Consider the following 17,500-nt stretch of genomic DNA (forward strand, 5'->3'; position numbering starts at 1 on the left):
GTTTGAGAAGGGTAGAAATTCATTTTTTTAATGTTCAGTAAATTCACCTGTGATGCCATCTGGTGCAAGACTTTTGTTGGAGTTTTTGGATTTCTGATTCGATTTCATTAGTACATATTGGTCTGCTCAGATTTTCTGTTTCTTCCTGATCCAGTCTTGGGACATAATATGTTTTTTTAGGAATTTATCCATTTTGTTCAGATTATCTAATTTGTTGGCATGTAATTGTTCATAATATTTTCTTATAACCCTTTGTGTTTCTGTGGTGTCAGTTGTCATTTGTCTTTTTTCATTTCTAATTTTATTTATTTGGTACCTTTCTTTTCTTGATGAATCTGGCAAAACATCTCTCAATTTTGTTTATGTTTTCAAAGAACCAGCTCTTGGTTTTATTGATGTTGTTTTTCACTCTCTTATTTTGTTTTTCTACCTAATTTGGGCTTTGTATGTGTATGCTAGATTGTTGATTTGAGATATTTCTCATTTCTTAAGGTAGGCTTCTGTTGCTATGAATTTTCCTTTTAGATCTGCTTTGGATGTGTCCCATAGATTTTTGTTTTCATTGTTGTTTGTCTCTAGGTATCTTTTGATTTCTTCCTTGATCTCTTTGTTACATGGTATTTAGCCTTCATGTGTTTGTGTATTTTTAGTTTTCTTCTTATAATTGATTTCTAAATATATATTATTGTAGTAAATTTACTGAGACTTGTTTTATGGCTTAAGATGTGATCTATCCTGGAAAATGTTCCATGTGCACTTAAAAAAAAAAAGTATATTCTGCTTGTTTGGCATGGAATGCTCTTAAAATGTCAATTAAGTCCAGGTGGTCTAATGTGTCATTTAAGACCACTGTTTTCTTGTTAATTTTCTATCTGGATGATCTATCTATTAATGTTAATTGATTATTAAAGTCCCCTACTATGTCTGTATAACTGTTGATCTCTCCTTTTATGTCATTCAATAATTGTTATATATATTTAGGTGCATGTACATTGGGTGTGTAAATGTTTGCAAGAGGTTATATTCTCTTGTTGAATTGATTTATTTATCATTATAAAAGGTCTTTATTTGACCCTTGTTATAGCCTTTGTTTTAAAGTCTATTTTGTCTGATAAAAGTAATGTCACTCCAGCTATTTCTGTTTCCATTTACATAAAATATCTTTTTGCATCCAATTATACTCAATCTGTGTGTCTTTCAATCTGTTGTGGATCATCAGTAGGCATCATATGTACAGGTCTTGTTTTCATATTCATTCAGCCACTCTATGTCTTTTGATTGGAGTATTTAATTCATTTATATTTAAAGTGATTACTGATAGGTATGTAGTTATTACTATTTTCTTTTCTTTTTTTCTTTCTTCTTATTGATTTGAGAAAGGGAGAGGAAGAGATAGAAACATCAATAAGAGAAAATATTGGTTGGCCGCCTCCTACATGTCCCCCACTGAGGATTTGGCCCACAACCTGGGCATGTACTGTGACCTGGAATCAAACTGGTGACCTCTTGGTGCATGGGTCGACCCTCAACCACTGAGCCACACTGGCTAGGCCCATTTTATTTTATGATTGGTTTAGTCATTTTATTCTGTTCCTTAAACTTTTGTTCTCTTATTTTTATTAGAGTGACATTGGCTAATAAAAATATATAGGTTTCAAGTGTTCAAGTCTATAATACATCATCTGTATATTGTATTGTATGTTTACCACCCCAGTCAAGTCTCCTTCCATAACCGTGTCTCCTCGCTTTGCCTCTTCTACCTCTCCCCTCCTGGCTTTCCCTCTGTTGTTTGTGTCTATGAGTTTGGCCTTTTTTTTTTCTTTTTCTTAATTTTTTTACCTTTATCACCCAGCCTCCAAACTGCTTTTAATATGTGCTTGCCTTTGTTAGAATTTTTTTCTTTCCTATAGTTTCTTATTTGTTTTTGTTGTTGTGTTTGTGTGTGTGTGTTTTGTTGTTATTTTATATTTTGATATATATATCTATATATATAGAAAGAGATCAATTTGTTCCATTTATTTATGCATTCATTGGTTGCTTCTTGTATGTGCCCTGACTGCGCATGAAACCCACAACCTTGGCATATTGGGATGAAACTGTAACCAACTGAGCTACCTGACCACAGCTTAACTATTCTCTTTTTCATCTAATCATCTGCTGTTGAGTCCATCTAATGTATTCTTCATTTTTATTATTGTATTTTCTGTTTCTGACTGGTTCTTTGTTACGTTTTCTATCTCTTTGTTGAAGTTCTCACTGAGTTCTACCCTTTTTCTCCTAAGTTCAATAAGCATCCTTACGATCATTGTTAACTGATGTGTTAAGTTGGCCATGGATGTGTTGGTTTGGGGGCCTCTTAGGAAGGGCTATAATTCAGTCCAAGGTCAGCTGCTGCCTGTACCTGGCCTAGGACTACCTGACAGGAACTACAAATCGATCTGTGTTTGGTGGCTGCCTAGGCTATTCTTAGAGGCACAGAGAGGCTATGCTGTGAACCAAGTTTAGCTGCCACTTTTCCTGGGATTCAGGCAACTTAGCAAGAGGTACAGGGCATGCCAAAAGCCAACTGCTGCTTGTTTAGGGTTTGTGGATTTTTTGAGACATTTAAGGAAAGCCTGCAAGGTAAGCAAAAGCCACTGAAAGAGGTTTAGATTAGGCATGTCAGTTGGTTTGTGCTGAATGAAGATACCCCTCCCACTTCTCATGGTCTGTGGCACTGTGGGTGTGGGACCTGCCCGTTCTGAGTCTCTGCCCCTTTTACCGGTCTTCAGGTTGCTGCTTCTTCATATTCTTAGTTATAGCAATTCTGTTCCGCTAATCTTCAGGTGGTTCTCAATGATGGTTATGTTATTTAGTTGTAATTTTGATGGAGTCGTGGGAGGCGGCGAGCTCAGCATCTTCCTACTCTACCATCTTGATTAGCAGTATTTAGAATCAACAGATTTGTAATTTCAGATTATTTTTAGTTGTGCTCAATTTCTGGGAGGCAGCAGGGTATAATGGAGAGAAATTTGTCATTCTGGAAGTTGAGAGACTTTAGTTTTAGTCTCATCTCTTTTAACTTGGAAAAGTCACTTAACCTTTGTGATTCGCATAAAATGATGGAATTGGTGAAGGTTTTAGGGTCCCTTCCAGGTCTAATTGCTGGTGATTCTAACTTGAATATATAATGACCTCTCATTCTCAATTTTATTTTTATAAAATTTATTTAAAATTTTTGTTTATCTAATAACCAGTTCAATTTATTAAAATAAAGTTTTACTTTAGTATAAGCAGTACTACTCAAAATTTTTAAATTTTTATAATTTAAAATTATAGGTCTTGTTTATTCTCCCCTAGCTGTTTAGACTAAATGTTTTCAGTACATCCACCAATATGTGAGTTTTTTTGTTTTGTTTTTTAAATTGTCACCTTTTTTTTTTCCATCCTCACCTGAGGACATTTTTCGATATTTTGTTCAGATAGAGTGGGAGGGAGAGAGAGAAACATCAACGTGAAAAGGACACATCGAGTGGACAAACTGCAACCAAGGTACGTGCTCTTAGCGGAAACCGAACCTGGGTCTCTCCAGACCGCAGGCCGACGCTCTAACCGCTGAGCCAAACCCGCTAGGGCCAATAAGTGAGTTTTTTATCCTCACCCGAGGACATTTTTCCATTTTTTGTTCAGATAGAGCGGGAGGGAGAGAGAGGAATAGAGAGAGAGAGAAACATCGATGTGAAGGGACACATCGAGTGGCTGCCACCCGCACGACCAACCAGGGCCGGGGACAAACTGCAACCGAGGTACGTGCCTGCCCTTAGCGGGAAAGGAACCCGGGTCTCTCTGTACCGCAGGCCGACGCTCCAACCGCTGAGCAATAAGTGAGTTTTTAAAAAAGTATCCTGGAACTAACCTGATTCCTACAGTTGCTATGTTGCATTGTGTTTTTCTTTCCTCTCCATCTATCATTTCCTAGTAAGATGGAGGAACTTTGGAACCTCAGTAGCAGTGTAGCTTGTAGCCACTGTAAATTACATTTGTTTATCTTGTTAGGTTTTTTTTTTCCACTTCATTGACATTATTGAAAATTTTCTTATTCTACTGGAAAAGAATAGGGAAATAGCCATGATAATTGTAAGCTGGCCATCTTTTAAAGGCTTGAGAAAGCTCAGAAGCATGTGTAATTAATTTTTCATGGTGAGTACTGTGTCAGGCACCTAGCCCAGTTCCAATCTGTCACCTTCTCTGGACTCTGCAACAATCACTTGCTGGTAGTGGGCTGTGGTTATAAAAAAGATCTTTGGCTACCTTTCTTACGTCATGAGAATGTCAGGAGTGGAATGCATTGTTTCACTAGGTTCCTAGTGCAGTTTCTCGTGCCTATAATACATTATTTGCAGAATATACAGTTCCTCCATTGACTTGCTATCTGGACACCGTTAAAAGAAGGAAATTTCTTAGAAATAGTTTTCTATCATATTGCGATGGGAACTCTGGTCTTGAATTAAAGCCCCAAAGGCAGGAAGAACTGACATGTATAACTTAGTAGCTCCTGTAATTTTGGGTTCCTGCTAATGTCCTCATTGTTAACTCTAAGGGTATAAAGTATAGCAAGGAAAAGATACTCCCATTTACACATTTCTAAGTCTAGAAGTAACCACTAGTATTCGTTTGGTAACATACACATATAAATGTGCTTGTAAATAATGTGGCATACTTAAAAATGTACTGCCTACTTGCTTTGATATATATGAACTTTCCATTATGTTATGGACTTCTTCATATTTATCTCATTCTTTTAACTTCCACATGATGTCCCTAGAGTGAAAATACATCATAATTTAACAATTTCTTGATTTCCAGACATCTAATTCTATTTTCTCTAGTAAACAGAAGTTCCTGTTGATCTTTAAGTACCTCTGTTTCTCTAGGACAATAATAATTTGTAGGAATATGAATAACCTGTAGGACAAAAATAAAAAGCAAATTCCAAAAACAATAAGATCTTTTACAGTTTTAGTAGAACACCATTAATTTCTAACTTCATACAATTATTAAGGTATTTGAGGCTATTGGAAAACTCTGTACATGTACAAGAATATTTTGGTCTTTTCTTTGATAAATAGGAAAGTCTGAGATAGCACACTCTAGGCTAAAAAAGGATACTAAATCAGAAATTTGGTATTTATCTCATTTTAAAATAATTTTTTTTATAAGTCCCTCCATTGGAATACTGAAATATGTCTGTTTGACTTCAGATTAATGCAGTATATCCATTACTTTAAAACATCAAGATGCCAAATCTGTATTTTGCAGATTTCTAAAAGAATGCCCTCAAAAAAAGTTAAGCATTTTAAACTTTTAATTTACTGAGTGAACTATTATTTAGTACCCGAGTATGACATATTGAGACTGTTAGGATAAATAAAACATGGACCCATTAGTACCACAAGTGCAAACTGAATTCAGCATACATGTAATGGCACTAGAATGTCGTATAGTACAGTATCAAGCAATATTCTAATAACAGAAACGTGCCAGATAATTTTTGTTGGAATGATTACAACTCTCTGGTTTTTTGGTTTGGATGACATTTCTGAATGATATAAACAAGAGCGGCTGTGAGCAATTTTTTGCCTACTATCAATCAGTGAGAATTCATTCTAGCTTTCATGGAAGAAGTAGTCATTTGCTAGTCTAAAGATCTTATTCATATAATGAGCAGTTCAGGAAATTTAAATGCAAATATGCTTAAAATTATTTTACCATTATAGAAAATTATGAAGCACAGGGAATCTCAATAAAAACTAATCACTCTCAGAACTTATATGCATGTATGCATGAACAGTGGACATGGACAACAAACTGGGGAAAGGGCAAGGAGGGAGAGGGAGGGGGAATCAGTGGGGGAAAAAGGAGAAACATCTGTAACAAAAATAAATTAATTAAATTTAAAAATAAATAAATAAAAATGGAGAAAAAAATACTAATCACTCGGTCGGTGTAGCGTACTGGTTGAGCATAGACCCATGTACCAAGAGGTTCAATTCCCGGTCAGGGCACATGCCCAGGTTGTGGGCCTGATCCTCAGTTGGGGGCATGCAGGAGGCAGCCAATCGATGTTCTCTTTCATTGACGTCTCTATCTCTTTATCCCTCTCTTTCTAAAGTCAATAAAGGGGACATTTTTATTTTAAAAAAACTAATCACTCAAAAAAACCTAATAAGGCCCAGCTGGTGTGGCTTAGTGGATTGAGCATCATCCCAAGGACTGAGGGGTCCCAGTTCGATTCCAGGTCAGAGCACATGCCTGGGTTTCAGGTTGATCCCCAGTAGGGGGCATGCAGGAGGCGGTTGATCGATTTTTCTCACATCAGTGTTTCTCTCTCTCCTTTCCTTTCTCTTAAAAAAAAACAAAAAAAAACCTAGTAAGATTGGTTTCAATTTATAGGTTTGTTTTTCTAAAGATAATTTTTCCTTATAGAATTGGGATCATGTTATTTTAAAACATAAATTTACAAAATCTGTATTATAGAAATATGCAAATAAACATAAGTTGAGACTATCTATTACCTAGCTGTATCATTATTTTGCCATTTTTGTTTCATCAGTTAACACTATTTGCCTTGTGCACCTCTACTACTAGAACACTTCAAAGTACAAAACCTAGAAATCGTTTACTTTACCTATTTATTATGTGTCAAATACATTTTTAAATTAAGCGGCTTACTCTTAAAGCATTAATGCTCTAGTTTAAAAGAAAGAGAACTTAACTAAAATACATTTGCCCACCCTGATAAAGAAAATAACCCTGCCCTGGCTGGTGTGATGCCTTTGGTTGGAGCATTGTCCTGTGCACCAAAAGGTCGTGGGTTCAATTCCCAATCAGGGCGCATACCCAGGTTTCAGGTAGGGGTTGGCAGTGTTTATACACATAGATGAGTCTGCACAGCCCCCATTGGCCTGTGTGTGTGTGAGAGAGAGAGAGAGAGAGAGAGAGAGGAGAGAGAGAGAGAGAGAAAGAAACATCAATGTGAGAGAGACACATCAATTGTTTGCCTCCCACAGGACTTGACCTGGCTAGGGATCAAATCTGTAACCCAGGTACATGCCCTTGACACAGTAATCGAATCTGTGACCCTTCCTTCTGTAGGCCAATGCTCTAACTGCTGAGCCAAACTGACCAGGGCTATTTAACCTTTCTTTAGGAGTTAGATACATGTGTATAAAGAAGCTTATACAGTCACGGAGCCACGTGAAGATGTTTCAGTGAGAAATGTCAGTGATGGACTGCATATAGAAAAGTGGTTCTGTAAGTTATAAAGGAGCTGAAAAAATTCCTACTCATAGCCCTGGTCAGTTTGGCTCAGCAGTTGGAACATCGGCCTGTGGACCAGAGTCTCCCAGGTTCGGTTCCCGGTAGGGGGCACATACAAAAAAAAATTCCTACTCATAGATGTCATAACCTCATTGTAAATACTTAACCATTGTGTTATAGTTGTCTACAGTATTCAGTACAGTAACAGGTTTGTAGCTTAGGGGCTGTATGGGAACAGAATGTCACCCCAAAATATGTCATATGGATTATTTTAGGCTGATTAAGTTTAAGAAAGCACACTGGGAGATGCTCTGACAAACAAGTTCAAACTACCCTTTGTAAAAGATATTTACATCTGTAAGGGAAATCTCCATTAGTAAATAGCCCCCTCCTGTACCAGGAAGAGGGGAATGATTTTATCACTAGAATCTGAAATCTTAAATCTACATAACAACCCTCATTTCTTTACTTTGCTTTTCCTGGTAACCTGCCATAACTGACTCACTCCCTCCACCCCCACTTGGTATTTAAGGTGGTGGCTTCAGCCATTTTGGGGAGTTACTCTTCCTAAATCTCTCCCATGCGTGCAGAAATTATACGTGTTATTAAACTTTTGTTTTTCTCCTGCTGATCTGTCTTTTAGTACAGCCAAGGACCCAGAAGAATAGAAGAAAAATTATTTTTCCTCCTACAGAGTAACAAGCTATACCATATAGTCAAGTTGTGTAGTGTAGTGAGCTTTACCATCTAGATTTGTGTAAGTACGCTCACTCTATGATGTTCATACAATGACGAAATTACCTAATGATGCATTTCTCAGAGTTAAGCAGTACTTGACCGAATATAGCCTCTCAAAAGAGCTAACAAAGCCATGGAATTAAATTTACAAAGAATGCTCAAAAGTTAACCTTGCTGAGATGGGTGATTTCAGATGAAAATTTAAAGTTTTTCAAAAATTTCCTACGTGAAAATTGACTCCAGCCTTTGCACTTGCTAGGATTAAAACCAATTTCTTCAGTCACTTTCCAAATACATGGTCTTCATAACACTCGGGGTTTTTTTTGTTTTCTTTTGTTTTTTTTTTATTTTAACTGAGAGAGAGAGAAAAATCCATCAGGGAGAACATCGATTTGTCTGCCACCTGCATGCCCCCCACTGAGGATTGGGCCCACAGCCTGATTGGGAATCGAGCTGGTGACCTCTTGGTGCATGGGTTGATGTTCAACCACTGAGCCACACCAGCTGAGCAACACTGGGAGTTTTTTTTTTTTTTTATCCTTACCCGAGGACATTTGATAGAGCGGGAGGGAAAGAGAGAAAGAGAGAAACATCGATGTGAAGGGACACATCGAGTGGCTGCCACCTGCACGACCAACCAGGGCCGGGGACAAACTGCAACCGAGGTACGTGCCCTTAGCGGGAACCGAACCCGGGTCTCTCTGTACCGCAGGCCGACGCTCCAACCGCTGAGCCAAACCGGCCAGGGCAACACTGGGAGTTTTAATGAGTGTTAATACAAAGGGGCTGTGGAGTGATTTTGTAAGGCAGTGGGAACCAGGTGTCTTTCTGCAGGACTTCTCAGGATGTTTCTATGTTAATGTGTTGTAACCATTAAAGGGGAGATTTAGTGCTCTAATCTTTTCATTTAACCTATTTCTCTAAAAGATTAGATAGTGCCATGATTCTTCTCTAGAGAAATATGGCAAGTCCTCAAATGATGAATATTGTTGTATTATGACTTTCTGTTTAGGAATGACACCTTATAACATTAATCAGTGTCACCAATATTTAGTAATTTGTAATATTAAATAAATGAAGAAAGTTTTTTCACTATAGTGTGTATTATGAGTGTTAGGTGACCGGCATCTTGGCCCCCAGAGTTTTCATATATACCTCTTCTGCAAAGAATTTTGTATGACTTATTAGGATACATTCAACATTATAAAATTAGATGATATAAATGAGTATCTGGGAAAATGTAGGATAGGAAGCAGTGTTTGAGTAGTTTGGCAACAGAACTTCAAGCCATTAAATTAATATTTACATAGCCCAGCTGGTGTGGCTTGGTGGATTTAGTGTCATCCCATGGACTGAGAGGTCCCAGTTTGATTCCTGGTCAGGGCACATTCCCGGGTTGCGGACTTGATCTCCAGTAGAGGCAGCCAATCAATTTCTCCCTCACATCAGTGTTTCTATCTCTCTCCCTCTCTCTAAAAAATCAATAAAAACATAAATAATAATATTGGAATACTAATGACTCAGCCGGTTGTCAGCAAAAGGAAACTTGAACTGCAAAACTCAAAACTTCAAAAGAAGGAGGTCAGACTCTGAGGGAAATAGTTTTTCTCTACCTTGGGTTTAATTTTTCTTTTTCTTTTTCTTTTTTACCTAAATACACAGAAAGGACATGGAGCACTGCAGTGGAGAAAATCAACAACTTGATAATACATGCATTCGTGTTTATTCAGCAATTTCTTACCCGAATCTCAGTGTAGCTTGCTGAAGGGGGAGCCTCAGCAGAGGACCTGACAGCAGCAATGCTCCCCGGGGTGTGCCAAACATAAACCTTTGGAAAAGCCCCTCTCGTGCTATTTCCTCTCACACCCACCTGATTCTTTGTTCAGGTAGTCCCAACAAGGTTTCTTAACCAGCTCAGGTGCAGTCCCCTTGTTAGTTGACATGATGTGGTGAGACCTTCCAGCACACTAGCCTTTGAATTCATTGCTATATTGATTTGTAGAAGTTACATTATTGACCATGTCACAAGAGACATTGATAAATATTGACACATGAGAATCTGCATTCGAACTAAAAATATAATGGATATAAGAACCCAAAACAGTAACTAATAATTGAACATAAAGATTAGGATGAGCTTCTTTCTGGTATAGTCTGCTTTTGATGGCCAGCTCTTATCTGGAATATGGTTAGAAATTTTCTTGCTTGAAATTCTTGCCTTGCTCTAAACCACTGCCATAAAGCAAATGCACATAATTTTTATGTTATTCTTGCTTTCTGGTAGTAGAAAAATCCACACATACTTTGAGGCTATTCTTTTGTTTAAAGAGGTTTCCTTTATCATAGAACACACAGCACTCAATTGCATGAGATCTGAATAAAGGCTAAGATTTTCTGATAACAGTAATTTATTTTCCACGAAAAGCAATTAAATATCTCAAACATTGACTATAAATTGGTATTCAACAGAATTGAATTAGTTGAAAAGTCAATTCTTTGATTTTTCATTTAGTTTTTCTTAAGTTTTTTATTAACTTATTTTAAGAGAGAGAGACACACACACTTGAACCTGTTGTTCCACCAACCCATGCATTCACTGGTTGACTTCTGTATGTGCCCTGACTGGGGATCAAACCCACAACCTTGGCATGTCAGGGTAATGCTACAACCAACTGAGCTACCAGTCTCGGGACAATTTTTCAGTTTTTATAAGCAGCTTTTTTGAGATCATTTATATGCCGTAAGATTAACACACTTTAAGTGTAATATTCAATGGCTTCTAGTGTAATTACAGAGTTGTGCTGCTAATTTTAGAATCTAATTGTAAGATAATATAACAATCTCATTTCAGAATAACCCATCACCCTCAAAAGAAACCTGGACCCATTATATTTATGTGTTTTCTTTCTTTGCCTGCTTTTAGTTTTTTTACCCCCTGTCCCTGCTTGCTGTTTTTAAATAGGTGAAATGATCTTGGGTATAAAGTTTTATATTTTGCTTTTCTGACTAAATAACATAAGCATTTTCTTACAATGGCAATCTCTTTGTAATCATTAAATGCTTTGTAATATTCCATCCTATCTATCATGATTTACTTACTCCTCATACTGTTTCTAAAGTTTTCACTATTACAAAAATGCTAAGATAACCATGATTTCCTGCACAAAATTTATTAAACTTTCTAGTCATTTCCCTACGACATAGTTATCTTTTAAAAGCTCATGATGTACTTGCCAAATTGCTTTCCAGAAATGTTTAGCAAAGTTATATTCCTAAAAACAAGATTTTTGCCTGGCTGGTGTGGGTCAGTGAATTGAGCATTGTCCCATGATTGTGGGCTTGATCCCTGCAGGGGATGTGCAGGAGGGAGTCCATCGATGTTTCTCTCTCATGTGGATGTTTCTCTCTCTCTAAAAAATCAATATAAACATGATTTTAAAAAGAAGATTTTTTTACCATGCCCATGCCAATAATGAGAATTATGAAGTTTAGAGTCTGTTTAATTTGGTTTTTTAAAAAAAATTTTATCTGATTATTTAAGTTTATAATTCTTTGATCCAAAATGTTGTTGAATATTTATTCGTACCATTTAATTAAAAAACCTTTTTGCCCTGGTCTGTTTGGCTCAGCTGTTAGAGCGCTGGCCCGAGGACCAAAGGCTCATGGATTTGATTCCTGGTCAGGGGCACGTACCTGGGTTGCAGGTTCAATCCCTGGTCGCAGTCAGGGTCGTGTCAGAGGCAACCAATGTGTGTGTGTCTCTCTCTCCCCCTACCCCTCTCTCTTTTCCTCTCTCCCCTCCCTTCCTGCTCCTATCTCCTTTCCTCCTTTCCACTCTATCTAAAAAAAAATCAATGGAAACATATCCTGGGATGAGGATTAAAATAAATAAAATAAAAAAGAAAGCTCCCATTCACCTCCCTTCTACCCTCTCCCTCCCTCCATCTCTAAACTACTGTCTCCTCCCTCCATCTCTAAACAACTACCAATCTATTTTCTGTTTCCACAAATTTGCCTGTTTTGGAGTATTTTATATAAATGGAATCATACCATATGTGGTCTTTTGTGTCTGAATTATTTTATTTAGCATGTTTTTCAGATTCATGTTGTAGCATGGATCAATTCTTTATTCCTCTTTATGGCTACATAATCTGTCATAAGGATATACCACAGTTAATTTATCCATTCACCAGTTCGACATTTGGAATTGTTTATATTTTTTTGGCTCTTAATAATGCTACTGTGTACATCTGCATTCACGCTTTTGCATGGACATACATTTTCAACTTTCTTTAGTAAGGCATGTACCTACACGTGTAATTTTTGGGTTGTTTGGTAACTCCATGTTTAACTTTTGTTTTCATGAAGGAAATGCTTAATAAACTTATTTTTTATTACAGTTTACATTCAATAATATTTTGAATAGGTTTTAGGTGTATAGCTCATGGTCATACACTTCACACATTCATACACTTCACAAAACGCTCCCCCTGACATTTTCAGTATCTACCTGGCACCCAACCTAGTTATTACACATCCCCATGACTATTTTGTAACTACCAATTTGTACTTTCTATTCCCTTCACCTTTTCACCCAGTACCTCAACCCCCCTCCTATCTGACAACCATCAATCTGTTCTCTGTATCTATGTGTGTTTCAATTTTGTTCATTTATTTTTTTCTTTAGATTCCATATATGTGGAATCATATATTTGTCTTTCTCTGGCTAACTTATTTCACTTAGCATAATATCCTCTAAGTTCATCCATGCTGTTGCAAATAGTAAGATTTTTTTTTAATGGCTGAGTCATATTCCATTGTATGAAATATGTACCACAGCCTTTTTATCCACTTGTCTATTGATGGGCATTTGAGTTGCCTCCATATCTTGGCTTTTGTAAATAATGCTGCAATGAACATGATGGTGGATATTGTTACAAATTAGTGATTTGGGTTTCTTTGGATATACATCTAGAAATTAAATTGCTGGGCCATAAGGCAGTTCCATTTTTAATTTTTTTTGAGGAAACTCCATACTGCTTTTCACAGTGGCCGCAACAGTCTGCATTCCCACCAACATTGTATAAGTGTTTCCTTTTCTCCACAACCTCACCAACACTTGTTTGTTGATTTACTGATGATAGCCATTCTGACAGCTATGAGGTAATATCTCGTTGTGATTTTAATTTGCAGTTCTCTGATGATTATTGATGTTGAGCATCTTTTCCTATGTCTATTGGCCATCTGTGTGTCCTCTTTGGAGAAGTGTCTATTCAGGTCCCCTGCCTTTTTTTTTTTTTTTTTTTTTTTTTTTTGTGGTACGTGCCCCTAGTGGGAACCGAACCCGGAACTCTCTGGTCCGCAGGCTGACGCTCAACCACTGAGCCAAACTGGCCAGGGCATCTGCTCATTTTTTATTGGATTGTTTGGTTATTTTGATGTTGAGTTGTATGAGTTCTTTATAAATTTTGTATATTAACCCTTTATTGATATAAATAATACTAATATCTTCCCCCATTTAGTAGGTTGTCTTTTCATTTTGTTGGTGGTTTCCTTTGCTGTGCAAAAAAAACAAAAAACAAAAAAATATTTTAGTTTGATGATGTTTCATTTGTTTATTTATTTATTATCTTCCTTGTTGGAGTAGATATATCAAAAAATATTGCTCAGAAAAATGTCAGAGGTTTTACTGACTATGTTTTTTTTCTAGGGGCTTTATAGTTTTGAATCTTACATTTAAGTCTTTTATCTATTTCGAGTTTATTCTTGTGTATGGTGTTAGACAGTGGTCGAGTTTCTCTTTTTTTCCTCATATATATGTCTGCATGTTTTTACTTTTGAGACACAAAGTTTTTCCAAAGGAGCTTCACCCTTTTATAGGCCCAACAAAAATGCACAACGGTTTCAATTTCTCAACTTCCTTTTCAACTCTTAATGGTCTTTTTTTTTTTTTTAAACTATTTTCATCAGTGGATTTGCATTTCCCTAATGACTATTGATTTGTAACATCTTTATAAGTAATTATTAGCCATTCACTTATTTTCATTTTAATATGTTTTTGTTGATTTTTTTTTTTAGAGAGAGGAAGGGAGAGAGAAACATCAATATGAGAGAGGTACAACGATTGGCTGCCTCCTGCACGCCTCCTACTGGGGATCAAGCCCGAAACCTGGGCATGTGCCCTGACTAGGAATCAAACCTGCACCTCTATCCATGGGACAACGCTGAATCAGCTGAGCCACACCGGTCAGGTGCCGTTCACTTATTTTCTTTTGAGAAATGTTATTCAAATCCTTTGCACATTTTTTTTTTAATCCTCACCTGAGGATATTTCTCCATTTATCTTCAGATAGAATGAGTGGGGGAGAGAGAGAGAGGGATAGAGAGAGAAAAATCAATGTGAGAGAGACACATCAACTGGTTGCCTCCCGCACGACCCCGACCAGGGCTGGGGATGAACTGAAACTGAGGTATATGTCCTTGACCAGAATCAAACCCACAACTCCAAATGCTGAGCCAAACTGGCCAGGGCTCCTTTGCACATTTTTAAATTGGGTTATTTTTCTATTTGTCTTACTGTTTTTCAGTTACAACATTTCTTTTTTTTTTTTTTAATCCTCACTCGAGGACATTTTTCCATTTTTTGTTCAGATAGAGTGGGAGGGAGAGAGAGAGGAAGAGAGAGAGAGAGAAACATCAATGTGAAAGGGACACATCCAGTGGTGCCACCGCACAACCCAACCAGGGCCGGGGACAAACTGCAACCCGAGGTACATGCCCTTAGCAGGAACCGAACCCGGGTCTCTCCACACCGCAGGCCAACGCTCTAACCGCTGAGCCAAACCGGCCAGGGCAGTATATTCTTTATTATCTACATATGCACGTTTACCTTGTTTCTGTCCTGTCATTTTTATTCCATAAACTACTTCATTTTGCTGATTATTATTTCAGTAATATAAAAGACCTTGAAATTTAGGTTGATAGAATTCTTATTCTCATGCCCTGTTAAGTAGTTAACCAGATTATTTAATTTTACTTAAGATGCCATTTGTACAGCAGGCAATACTAATGCAAAGAATATGAATGTGAATTCAGGTGTTACGTTTGGGCATTATAAGAATAAGTACCGCCCTGGCCGGTTTGGCTCAGCGGTTAGAGCATCAGCCTGCAGTCCACAGAGACCCGGGTTCGGTTCCCGCTAAGGGCATGTACCTTGGCTGCAGTTTGTCCCCGGCCCTGGTTGGGTCGTGTGGGTGGCGGCCACTCGATGTGTTGCTTTCACATCGATGTTTCTCTCTCTTCCTCTCTCTCCTTCCCGCTCTATCTGAGTGAAAAATGGAAAAATGTCCTCGGGTGAGGATAAAAAAAAAAGAATAAGTACCTTATAGATGGTGAACATAGCTGTCATTTTGTAACCTTAAATTTCCAGTTAGATAACTTTTATCTCTTTATTTTTTCTTGGTTGTAGTTTGAGGTTACTAGATACCTTTATTTAATTTATAGGCAATTTTTAATCAAAGGAATAGAATATACCAGAACAGAGCCATGGAAGTAAGTTATATATGGTGGAAATGAACTGACTTTCACATCCAGTTAAAATCTCTAAGTAACTCGTAATAAAATACATGAAGTCTTCATGGTCTTTGAATATTAGAGTATTTATCAGACATTTGACGTGAGCAAATAAAGTCTTTGGATGAATGGTGGTTTTAATTGAACTAGAAGTGAGAGGTGGTTCTCCTGGTTTGGTGAAGCACAGTTTGTGTGCTCTTGGGAAATTATTTAACAATTCTGTTCCTATCTGTATAAAAATGAGGTGTAGCTGAATGACAGCTAAAGTCCTACTCAGGCCTAAATAGCATGCCCTCTCTGATCTCACAGTTGCACATAGAATGACTTCTAGTCTCTAAACAGGCTCTCCTCAGAAGGAGTTTGGCTCCACAGTTAAAGCGTTGGACCACGGACCAAAGAGTTGCGGGTTCGATTCTAGTCAGGGCATGTACCTCCATTGTGACCCCTGGCTGGGTCGTGGGGAGGGAACCAATCTATGTATGTCTCTCACATCAATGTTTCTCTCTCTCTCTCTCTCTCTCTCTCTCTCTCTCTCTCTCTCCCTCTCTCCCTCTCTCCCTCTTTCCCTCCTGCTCTATCTGAAGATAAAATGCAAAACTGTCCAAAATCAAAGGAAAAATATCTTCTGGTGAGGAATTTAAAAAAAATCTCTTCAAGTGACTCTAATAGGCAAACAACTTGAGGATCACTGCTTTAGAAATTGAAAAGGTTAAGGGCAAGTTGATGTCAAGTAATAAAATGATGGTTATATAGATAGTAAAAGTGAAATAACGAATTATTGAATTTTATGGTTTCTGGAATAACTTGGTATGTTTATTTTTATTTATTTTTTATCGTCACCCGAGGACATTTTTTTGTTTTTTGTTCAGATACAGTGAGAGAGAGAGAAAGAGAGAGAGAGAAACATCGACGTGAAAGGGACACATCGAGTAGTTGCCACCCGCACAACCCAACCAGGGCCGGGGACAAACTGCAACCGAGGTACATGCCCTTAGCAGGAACCGAACCCGGGTCTCTCTGGGCTGCCGGCCAATGCTCTAACCACTGAGCCAAAGCCAGGGCAACTTGGTATGTTTAAATCATTGAATCTGAAGAATAATTCTGTGAAACTTGAGAGGTGCTATCATTTCCATTTACGAAATGATGTAATTGAAGTTTAAAGAAATTAAGTGACTTGCTTAGGACTAATGTGCTGATAAAGAAATGAGGTCTGAAACTAGATGTACATCTGGTATCATTCCTATTAACCCATCAGCTAGAATTATGTAGGATAGATCATCTCAAAGATTTTTAGTTCCGTCTATTTTGGTTTACTTGTCTTTGAAATAGGATAATTACCTACTTAGAAAGATTTATAAGGGTTAATAATTTAAAACTGTGGGTCTTTATTGCCCTTTAAGTTAATAACTTATTTTTTTAATTTCCTTATATTTTCAGTTATGGGTTTCTGGCTATTAATTTTGATGGAAAATGATTGGGTGGGAAACAAGGTGAAACTAATTTTATAATATGGTAATTACTTGAGTTGCCATACAAAGAATAATTAGATATTCAATTGGTTTGTGCTCGTTGTAGTGATTGCTATAGATATACCAAAAGGGGCTCATGCATTAGTCTTCCCTTTATGTTAATGGTGACTGATTTTAATTTGTTGTGAATCCCTTCCAATTTACCCACCACCTCTCCTCTTTCTTTTTAGTCAAATTGGAAGAAATAACTCATAGGTACTATAGTACTTTACTGTATTATTGTGCTCTACTTACTGTGCTGTACCTTTGCTTGTGTGTTTGGGTAGAACAGTCTGTTCCTTGGAAAAATCACTTCAAATACTTTGGTCTCTGTGGCTATGGTTCCTATTAGTACTTTGTATTCATGCTGTTTCGTGCCTTAG

General features: G+C 37.3%; 1 protein-coding gene across 2 annotated transcripts in view; it reads left to right on the top strand.

The window, feature by feature from the left end:
• ESRP1 (epithelial splicing regulatory protein 1) overlaps window positions 1-17,500 on the top strand; it is a 65,863-nt gene that overhangs the window by 36,221 nt on the left and 12,142 nt on the right. The window lies entirely within an intron of this gene.

Source organism: Molossus molossus, unplaced genomic scaffold (assembly GCF_014108415.1).
Source record: "Molossus molossus isolate mMolMol1 unplaced genomic scaffold, mMolMol1.p scaffold_m16_p_16, whole genome shotgun sequence".
In the NCBI taxonomy this organism is placed as follows: domain Eukaryota; kingdom Metazoa; phylum Chordata; class Mammalia; order Chiroptera; family Molossidae; genus Molossus; species Molossus molossus.